We start from the raw sequence: 10076 nt of genomic DNA, 5'->3' as shown, positions 1-10076 counted from the left end.
TGGCATCTCTAATCACATTCCTCAAGGTGAGGTAGTTCCATCTCCTATAGGTTCCCAGCCACAGCCACTGACCTCTCTAGTCTTGCAAAACCCAGAGCAGAGGAGAGAATCACCTGTGACTCTTTTGCCATCTTCACTTAACCTCAGTGAACCCACAGCAAGAGCCAGCACCAGCCCTTTCCAGCAGACACCCTCTGCGGGGACTACAGTCTGGGCCACAAGTATGGTGTTAACCAACCATGATGCCACCTGTGCTCTGCACTGCTCAGGCACCAAGAAGACGGGAAACCATGCAGATAGCATTGCTTCTTAAAAAACAAAGCTACTCCACCTAGTAGAGGCACTGAAGAGTGCATCAGAGTATATGACCAAAGCTAGACTGGGCCAGATGATTAGTAGCCGGAAAAGTGACATCAAGACTTAGATATGATAGGCCAGGCACAGTGGCTCACACCTGTTATTCCAGCACTTTGGGAGGCCAAGGTGGATGGATCACTTGAGGCTAGGAGTTCGAGACCAGTCCAGCCAATGTGGCAAAACCCTGTCTATACAGGCATGGTGGCACACATCTGTAGTTCTAGCTAGTCAGGAGGCTGAGGCACAAGAATTGCTTGAACAGGGGTGGGGGTGGCGATTGCAGTGAGGCAAGATCGAGCTACTACACTCCAACCTGGGTGATGGAGTGAGAGTCTGTCTCAAAAAAAAAAAAAAAAAAAGAAGAAAAGGAAAGAAAGAAAAAAAAGACTTAGATATGAGAGACCTGACATTTTTTCCCCCTGATTTGTGAATATTGTACTATTTTTAAAAATCTTATGAGGGCATTTATAAAAAGTACACTTAGTTATATGGACAACAACTTTTCTTTGTTGAAAGAGATTATGGGAAACCAGCAATTGCCTTCTTCTGTCAGGGTGTATTCTGAAGTGATAGGTAATGTTCCTGGAGAAATTCCATGAGTTAGGCACTGTGTTAAGTTTTTTACACACACTCTTAATCCCCAGCCAGTCTTATGAAGCAGATACCGTTATTATTCTCATTTTACTGATGAGAAAACTGAGGTATAGAGAGGTTCAGTAACTTCCCAGGGTCACATTAATAATAGTGGAGCCAGAGTTTAGATCCCAGCCTTGTCACTTTTAATGATTTCTCCATCACTTCTTAAATGAGTTTCCCCAAACAATTCTCTACTCTTATGTTTTCCAAATATCTATTAGCAACCTTTCGAATTTTTCACATGAAGTTGCTGTGAGCAAATTCATCTCGCTGTTAGATTGGGGACAAAATGTTGCAAGTCGATTGTCATATTTCTTTATAAAAAGATATTCCTTTGACAAAGCCCTATCAAAAGTACCTTTTCCCTGCCCTCTGCACTCACTTTGACACTGAAATATGAATATGGTCTTTCAGGAGAATCAGATTCACTTCAGCCAACTTGCAACTACAGGCAAACTCAGTGTTCTCCCAATGTTTCCACTGTGGGGTAAAGGCACCGGCAGTTTTAAAAGTCAAGAACCTTGGACTCATCCTTGGCACCTCCCTCTCCCCACCTCCCAGCCACCACCCATAGCTAATCCATCACCACAGCCTGTCATTTACTGGAGCCTGCAGCCTCACATCTCCTCCCACCTCTGTGACCAACCATAGCCCGGCCTCCCGCATCCACTCTGCCCCAGTCAGAGGGCCCTCAGTCAGAGGGATCTTTCCAAAATAGACTGCATCATAGCACACTCCTGCTTAAACCTTCTGTGACTCCTGCTTACACTCAGGATAAAGATCCAAATCTGGAACTGACTGTTGTTGCCGTCCCAGCCAGGAGGCTCTTTGATCTCATCCTTTGAGCTCAGTCACACTCTGCAACCTGCGATGCTCTCTTCCTAGCGAGACTGGCAAGCTGGTGATTCCTGACTAAGACATGCCTCCCTGACTAGGCTAGGGTGAAAACCACATCTGCATCTGCCTTGGTCCTGCTGTTTCCTCACAGCCCACTGAGTACCTGCACATGATAGGTTCTCAGTAGCAGCTACTCAGTGATGACCGAATGGCAGAGAAATCAACCCTTTGCATATGCGGCAGCAACTCTGCAGTCTGACTGCTCTGCCAGGTGGCCACAGTGCTAGACTTCCATATGAGCTTAGAAAAATACCTCCTGCTGCCACACTGCATGCCAGGTTCTGCCCGCTGCCCTTAGACACACTCATCCTGACCCAATTTGCCTGTTTTCAGGAGTGATCACCAACATTTGTACTTTTGTGATGTGTGCATATTTTTACTATAAAAATTCCTGACCTGATTCATTCAACAACTGGATAACAATTGGTTATGGGTTTGACAAAGCAGACTCATTGAAATCTGGAGGCATAAAAGTTACAGTTCTGGCTTCAGCAGTTCAGATAGCTTCCCCAAGAAGCTAGAGGCTGTGGCCCCAGAACTCTGCTCTTTTAGCTGCTACTAAAAAGATGGGAGAATTTAGTTCAAGGCAAAGCCTTGAGATTCCCCACTGCCCACTCCTGCCCTCCCCGCTCCAAGGCTGCCCTTGATGTTTTAGTTAAATCTGATTTCATCTAGATAAGCTTGGTGGAGGGTGAAGGAAAGAAGTTATCCTTCTTGCAGCCCACCTCTGCCCCCCGACCTCCACTGCCCACCCAGGGCAGGCATTCATTGTGCAAGTATTTAGTTGGAGGGAGAGGGTCTCCACTGAGCCAAGTGCAAAGTGCTGGGGATACAGCAGCAAACCAGACAGGTGGGTGTGTGGGCAGGTAGTGCTCATGCTGGGTCTTAAAGAATGGGTAACATTAAAATTGATTGGAGTGACTGAGATGTCTCATAGTTTTAATGTCTTTCTCCCCAGCTAACTGGGAAACTTTTTTGGCCCCATACTGTCTTTGAACCCCTGGCACCCTGGGACATAACAATCCCTCAGCAAATGCCAGTTCTTAACTGAGGAGGGGACTGGTGGATGTGGGGGCAGGTCACTTGAGTGGGCTGACCATGGGGTGTGCCGGCTGCGGGACAGGTGCCTGAGTGAGGAGGCTGGCCACGTGTGGCATTCACTGTCAGGGGATGGTGGGCCACAGGGGCTCAGCAGACTCTCTGAGACACAGAGAGATGAAGTTTCCATGGGGCAGCAGGGAAATGAGTTGTATGGCTGTTCCTGGTAAGTGGGCAGGATGGGTGGAGGGATGGGGCTTATCAGAGGAGCTTGTGGTGTAAGATGGTTGAGCCCACAGGAATGGCCACAGGGGTTTCCAGCCTTGGGGAAGAGGGGAATGCAGAATTGGGACAGGGCCGGGGTCCTCATTAGTGAGGGCAGTGCTGTTGGGATCCACACAGTGTGAGCTCTGAGGCAGCTGCAGATGTCCCAGGCAGGGCTGAGGAGCCTGCATTTCTCTACCCACTCCTTCTTTGGAGAGGCCTCACAGTCAATCCTATAGAAAGATTGTCTTGTTGCCCCTATTGGCAACAGGCTTCACACTTGGGGGCACTCCCAGGGCTCTTGCCCCACCCCCATGGCCTCTCTCTAGTCTCAGGAGTCACAAACACAAGGCTGAAGCCCCTGTGAAGGTGTGGGTGATCAGGTGGGAGGATGGAAAAATTGCAGCACAAAGGTCTCTGACACCAGTGAATGGGGCACCAGGGTGAGTATGGCCGGGTTCCCAGCACCCAGGCAGCCTGGCCATGGAAGGAGAAGCCTACAGAGGGCCCCCACTTGTTCCTTCACTCAGGAGCCAGGCAGCCTCCCAGAAAGGGAGGGTATCAGGGGAGATGGAGGTCCCAAAGGCCAGCTTGCTTCACAACCACCCACTTCTCCATCCTCAAAGGAGTGGAAGGTATACTCTGCCCAGGGGTACCTGGGAGGGAGGAGCTGGGAAGAGGTACAAGAGGAGCTGGGATTGGCTGGATCTCAATATATAGGTGGTGATTCTGAACTGCTGCCAGCTTGGGCCTTGGGGGCAGTCTTAGGAAGGAAGAGTAGATCCCAGCTCTCTCAAACAGCAGCAGTCACATCAAATCCACAAACAGCCCAGTCTTTTGTTTGCTTGTTTGTTTGAGATGGAGTCTCACTCTGTCATCCAGGCTGGAGTCCAGTGGCCCAATCTTGGCTCACTGCAACCTTCATCTCCCAGGTTCAAGCGATTCTCCTGCCTCAGCCTCCTAAGTAGCTGGCATTACAGGCGCATGCCACCATGCCCAGCCCATTTTTGTATTTTTAGTAAAAATGGGGTTTTGCCATGTTGGCCAGCTGGTCTCGAACTCCTGACCTCAGGTGATCCCCCTGCCTCAGCTTCCCAAAGTGCTGGGATTTCAGGCGTCGACCTGTCTGTCAGTCCAGTCTTAATTAGCAACCTCGCACTGGTCCGACCCCCACCCTTCCACTCTGGGCCACTAGAAAGAAAGGAGGGGCTGGGCAGGATGCAGGCCAGTTATGAAGGACATCAAGTCTCCCTTCACTAGCCTTTTGCATTTCAGGTTCCTCTTTCCCCCTATTTTAAATCTTCATAGATCCTATAGTCAAGTTATCTTAATTTATCTTATAGTAAGTTTCATTTAACTATTTTACTTCAACAAGTAAAGAGACCTACAGTATTCCCAGCCCTGGCCAGCCTGGCAGCATCAGACAGGACTCAAATATGAACTAAGATTTTGCTACTCCATTCCTGTAAATAGAAAAAGAATTTGTGGGAGAGGGAGGTTGTCCTGAAAACACATATCTTTGTAGAGGCTGCCTCTTGGGAACCCAGGCAGATGTGCAAGTGGACTCTCAAGGCAGGCCAGGCAGGCAGCCCCCAGCGCTGGGCTTATCTCCCACAAGCAGCTGCGTGTTCACGCTCCTTGCCTCCGCTCCTGCAGTGTGTCTGACGGCCTCACTGAAAGTGTATGCGGAGGTATGCATGTCCATATGTGTGCTCACCCATGTTTGCCCCTGGACTGGCACAAGGCACAAGCTGCGTCTGAATGGATCTGGACCTGGAGCTGTGTCTATCTCTGCCAGCCCGAGCGTAGCCCTAGTATTCTCTTCTTCCTTCCTTCCTTCCTTCTCCTGCCAGCAAGGGCAGCCCTCTGTACTTCTGCCACTGATCCACTGTCCACCTTTGAGGAATGGAGGTTCTGCCTGTGCGGAGATATCCTGGGGCCCAAAATACCTTTTTTACTTCAAGAAAATTCCCACTTATCTATCTGGCCTTACTCTCTCATGTCTTCCAGGGCAAAACTGGAGCACCTGGCTGCCTGGCAGGGTAAATGGAAACATAATTGTTGCTCTCTGAGGCTGGTCTGTGCTAAATCATCACTGTCTCCCAGGCCTCTCGCCCAGTGCATGGGTCTTAGTAGCTTGCCTATAAAGGTCTGTTGAACATGTGGTTTATGGGACTGGCTGGGGAAGCAGCAATGCACAGATGCACACTCTTTTGCCATCTGACTTCTCTCCCTTGCTGAAAATAAGCTCATGAGGTTGGCCCTGGGGCTGGCATTCAACTTTTGCCCCAAGTCATCTCTGGTGGCATCATTCTAAAAAATAGTAAACCCACAACTACTATGGAAACAACAGTTTTAAATTATCTAGTAAAGTTGATCAGGTGCACAGCCTACAACAGAGAAATTCTATTCCTGGGACTATAACTCGAGGAACACTTGCACATCTGTATCAGAAGATACCCATAGGAATTTTTTTCATTTTTTTTTTTTTTGAGATGGAGTCATGCTTTATTGCCCAGGCTGGAGTGCAATGGCGTGATCTCGGCTCACTGCAACCTCCACCTCCCAGGTTCAAGTGATTCTTTTGTGCCTCAGCCTCCCAAGTAGCTGGGATTACAGGCGCCCGTCACCATGCCCGGCTAATTTTTGTATTTTTAGTAGAGATGGGGTTTCACCATGTCGGCCAGGCTCTTTTCAAACTCCTGACCTCAGGTGATTTGCCTACCTCGCCTCCCAAACTGCTGAGATTATAGGCATGAGCCACTGCATCTGGCCAGGAATATTTAGAATAGCCCCAAACTAGAAACAGCCCAAATGTCCATCAACAGTAGAATGGACAATTAAATTGTTATATTTCCACATTGTGGAAAAAAAATGGAAGTGATTACAGTCCTGCTCATTAACATGAATGAGGCTGGGTGCCGTGGCTCATACCTGTAATCCCAGCACTTTGGGAGGCTGAAGCGGGAGGAAGACTTGAGCTTAGGAGACCAGCCTGGGCAACATGGTGAGACCCTGTCTCTACAAACATTTAAGAAAATAAAAGAAATAGCTGAACTGGGCCTACAATCCCAGCTACTGGAGAGGATGAGGTGGGAGAATCACTTGAGCCCGGGAGGTCAAGGCTGTGGTTAGTCATGACTGTGCCGCTACACTCCAGCCTGGGTGACAAAGTGATGCCCTGTCTCAAAAACAATACAAAATTTAAAAGAGCTAGGCATGGAGGCCACTTTGGGAGCCCAAGGCAGGCAGATCCCTTAGGCCCAGGAGTTTGAGACCAGCCTGGTCAACATGATGAAACCTAATCTCTACAAAAAATACAAAAATTAGCTGAGCATCATAGCACACCCCTGTAATCCCAGTTACTTGGGAGGCCCAGGTGGGAGGATGGCTTGAGCCCAGGAGATTGAGGCTGTAGTGAGCTGTGATTATGAACAGAGTGAGACCCTGTTTCAAAACAAAACAAAAAAGCAAGAAAACAAAACCTATATAATGATGAATCAAAAAGCAAGACATGGAAGAATATATATATGGTATGAATCCAGCTATAGAAAGTTTGAAATCAGGCTACTTAATATTGTTCAGGGAACTATACAGAGGCAGGAAGTCATCAAGAAAGGTAAGGGGAGGAGCTGGGCGTGGTGGCTCACGCCTGTAATCCTAGCACTTTGGGAGGCTGAGGTGGGTGGATCACCTGAGGTCAGGAGTTCAAGACCAGCCTGGCCATCATGATGAAACCTCATCTTGTAAAAAAAAAAAAAAGGGGGAGGATTATCACCAAATTCAAGATGGTGGCTCTCTTGGGGCAAATGTGTCAAGGAGGAGCACATGGGCTTGGAATACTCTTCATTGACCTGCATGTTGGGTACACAGGAGTTTATTTTATTATTTTTCACACGGCATATGTGCATGTTACATACTCTCCCATATATACCATGCATTTTACACAAGAACACAGATGATGTGTGGTTCTGCTCTGCCCCTTTCCCCGTCCAGCTCCCTTTCTCATCCTGAGCTGGCAGAGGAGGGGTCACGGTCTTTTATCACAGCTTCCTCCTTCTGTCTCTGAGTGGGTCAGAGGAGTATGGGGGGTGAGGGCCTCTCTTCTGCAGCTGGGCCCCAGCCACTCCAGGGTGGGAAGGCCTGGAGAAAACAGGGCCAGGCAAAGCCGGCTGGCCCTGCTGTTTCTGCCAATGCTGGGATTAGGCCAGGGCTCTGGCCCACCTGTCATTTCACTCATTCAGCATGAACATAGCCACTGAGCACTTACTGTGAGCCCTGGGTGCTATTGGGAGGGTTCAGATAAGTGAGAGATGGTTTTTGACCTCAAAGATAGTATAATACACTCAGAGAGCACCATATACACAAAAAAAACTGTATACCAGCAAAATGTGAGCTAAGTGTCATGTGACTACTCATCTACTCTTTCAATAAACATTTGTTGTACACCTATTACATGTTAGGAACTGTGCTGGATGGTGATCATGTAAAGACAGTCAAATCACAGTCCTGATTAACTGGGTGTGGTGGCGGGTGCCTATAATCCCAGCTACTCAGGTGGCTGAGGCAGAGAATTGCTTGACCTGGGAAGCAGAGGTTGCAGTGAGCCGAGAGCACGCCATTGCACTGCACTCCAGCCTGGGCAAGACGGAGTGAGACTCTGTCTCAAAAAAAAAAAAAAAAAAAAAATCACAGTCCTGGCCCTCAAGTTCATAGCCTGCCTAATGCCGAGGAAACACAACTGTGTGGCAAGCCCATCAGTGTAGATATGCCCAGGGAGAAGGAGGAAGGGGACCCATCCAGGATGGATGACATGGGGACAGAGGAGTGAGGAAAGGTTGGGGAAGGGAGGTCTTCCTGAAGGAGGCAGGCCCTGGCTTAAGGCTTTAGAGATGAGGAAGCAAGAGAAAGGTTGAAGGGCTGGAAGGACTTCCCGAGCTGCCCCAGACCAGCTGGGGCAAAGGCACAGGGGTAAGAAACACAGCAGCGTGCTCGCTTCAGCAGCACATATACTAAAATTGGAACGACACAGAAAAGATTAGCATGGCCCCTGCGCAAGGATGACATGGAAATTCGTGAAGCATTCCATATTTTTTTTAACACTGTTGGTGGGAGTGTAAATTAGTTCAACCATTGTGGAATACCGTGTGGTGATTCCTCAAGGACCTAGAAATAGAAATTCCATTTGCCAGCAATCCCATTACTGGGTATACATCCAAAGGATTATAAATCGTTCTACTATAAGGACACATGCATACAAATGTTCACTGCAGCACTGTTTACAGTAGCAAAGACCTGGAACCAACCCAAATGCCCATCGATGATAGACTGGACAGGGAAAATGTGGCACATATACACCATGGAATACTATGCAGCCATCAAAAACGATGAGTTTGTGTCCTTTGTAGGGACACAGATGAACCTGGAAACCATCATTCTCAGCAAACTGACACAAGAACAGAAAATCAAACACTACATGTTCTCACTTATATGTGGGTGTTGAACAATGAGAACACATGGATACAGGGAGGGCAGCATCACACACTGGGGGCTGTCGGGGGAAAATAGGGGAGGGACAGCGGGGGTGGGGAGTTGGGGAGAGATAGCATGGGGAGAAATGCCAGATATAGGTGATGGGGAGGAAGGCAGCACATCACACTGCCATGTATGCACCTATGCAACAACCTTGCATGTTCTTACATGTACCCCAAAACCTAAAATGCAATTAAAAAAAAAAAAAAAAAAAGAAACACAGCAGTGAGGACTCCTTGCAACAAGAACACGAACATTCAGCAGGGAAGGAGGAAAGTAGCAGAAGGGGAAGGCCCAGGGAGATTAGAGTCATATTTGCCTTGCCAAGCCTTAGATCTTATAGGTGCTGGCAGCTACTGAAGAATTTTTTGGGGAGCTTGATAGTTCACTGGTTCAGTGTAGAGGAAGGGTTAAGGGGCATGGCCTGGATGAAGGGAGGCAAGTTGGCAGGATGTTGAAGATCCAAGAAATATTTAAGAGATACCAGGCTAGCCTCTGAGAGCAGGTGGGTGGTGGGTGAGGGAGAGGCTGAATTCTGGAATGGTCCCTGCAAAAGTAACCGGGTAGAGCACACAGGGAGAGGAGAGCTCCCACTTGGCACTAGCATAGCTGTGGGCTCTGGGTACCAAGTGTGGGCAGGGGCTGGGGACATCCAGGAATGTGGATGGGGCTCTGCAGCACCTGATTCCAGGGCTCCCAAACACTGGCCCATGGACAGGGCTGGCCAGAGGAAGTAAAAAAGTATGGCCATAACTTTTCATAAATCAAACGTATATACTTTAAAGAACTATCCTTGGTCCGGGCGCGGTGGTTCATGCCTGTAATCCAGCACTTTGGGAGACCGAGGCAGGTGGATCATGAGGTCAGGGGTTCGAGACCAGCCTGGCCAATATGGTCAAACCCCCGTCTCTACTAAAAATACAAAAATTAGCCAGCGTGGTGGTGTGTGCCTATAATTCCAGCTACTTGGTAGGCTGAGGCAGAATAATTGCTTGAACCCGGGAGACGGAGGTTGCAGTGAGCCTAGATTACGCCACTACATGCTAGCCTGGGTGACAGAGATTCTGTAAAAAAAAAAAAAAAAAAAAGCCTACAATTAAATCAGTAAGTAAGCATGTCACTTAGAGGCATGAAGTGAATTACCAAAAGAAGCTCCTTAAAGATTCAAAAGTGGTTTTGTCCTGGGATTGGGAATGGGGATAGGAGGGACAGGGGACTTTTATTTTTAAAAATAAGCTTTTGAACACTAGTATTTTTAAAAATCGTGAACATGAAGCACATACAAAAATTTAAGGGCTGGGGACATTGGGTCAGTGCCTATAATCCCAGCACTTTGGGAGGCAGAAGCATGA

At 48.3% G+C, this 10076-nt stretch overlaps 1 non-coding gene across 1 annotated transcript; it reads left to right on the top strand.

Annotated features, from left to right (window-relative positions):
- Nucleotides 1-8180: 8180 nt before the first annotated feature.
- On the top strand, nucleotides 8181-8287 carry LOC135274340 (U6 spliceosomal RNA). The gene has a single exon (XR_010342184.1). It is a non-coding gene; the product is annotated as a U6 spliceosomal RNA (small nuclear RNA).
- The last annotated feature ends 1789 nt before the right edge of the window (nucleotides 8288-10076 follow it).

Source organism: Aotus nancymaae, unplaced genomic scaffold (genome assembly GCF_030222135.1).
Source record: "Aotus nancymaae isolate 86718 unplaced genomic scaffold, 86718_ANA_hifiasm-v0.15.2.pri h1tg000011l, whole genome shotgun sequence".
NCBI lineage: Eukaryota > Metazoa > Chordata > Mammalia > Primates > Aotidae > Aotus > Aotus nancymaae.
This window is presented reverse-complemented; position numbering and strand designations above follow the sequence as displayed.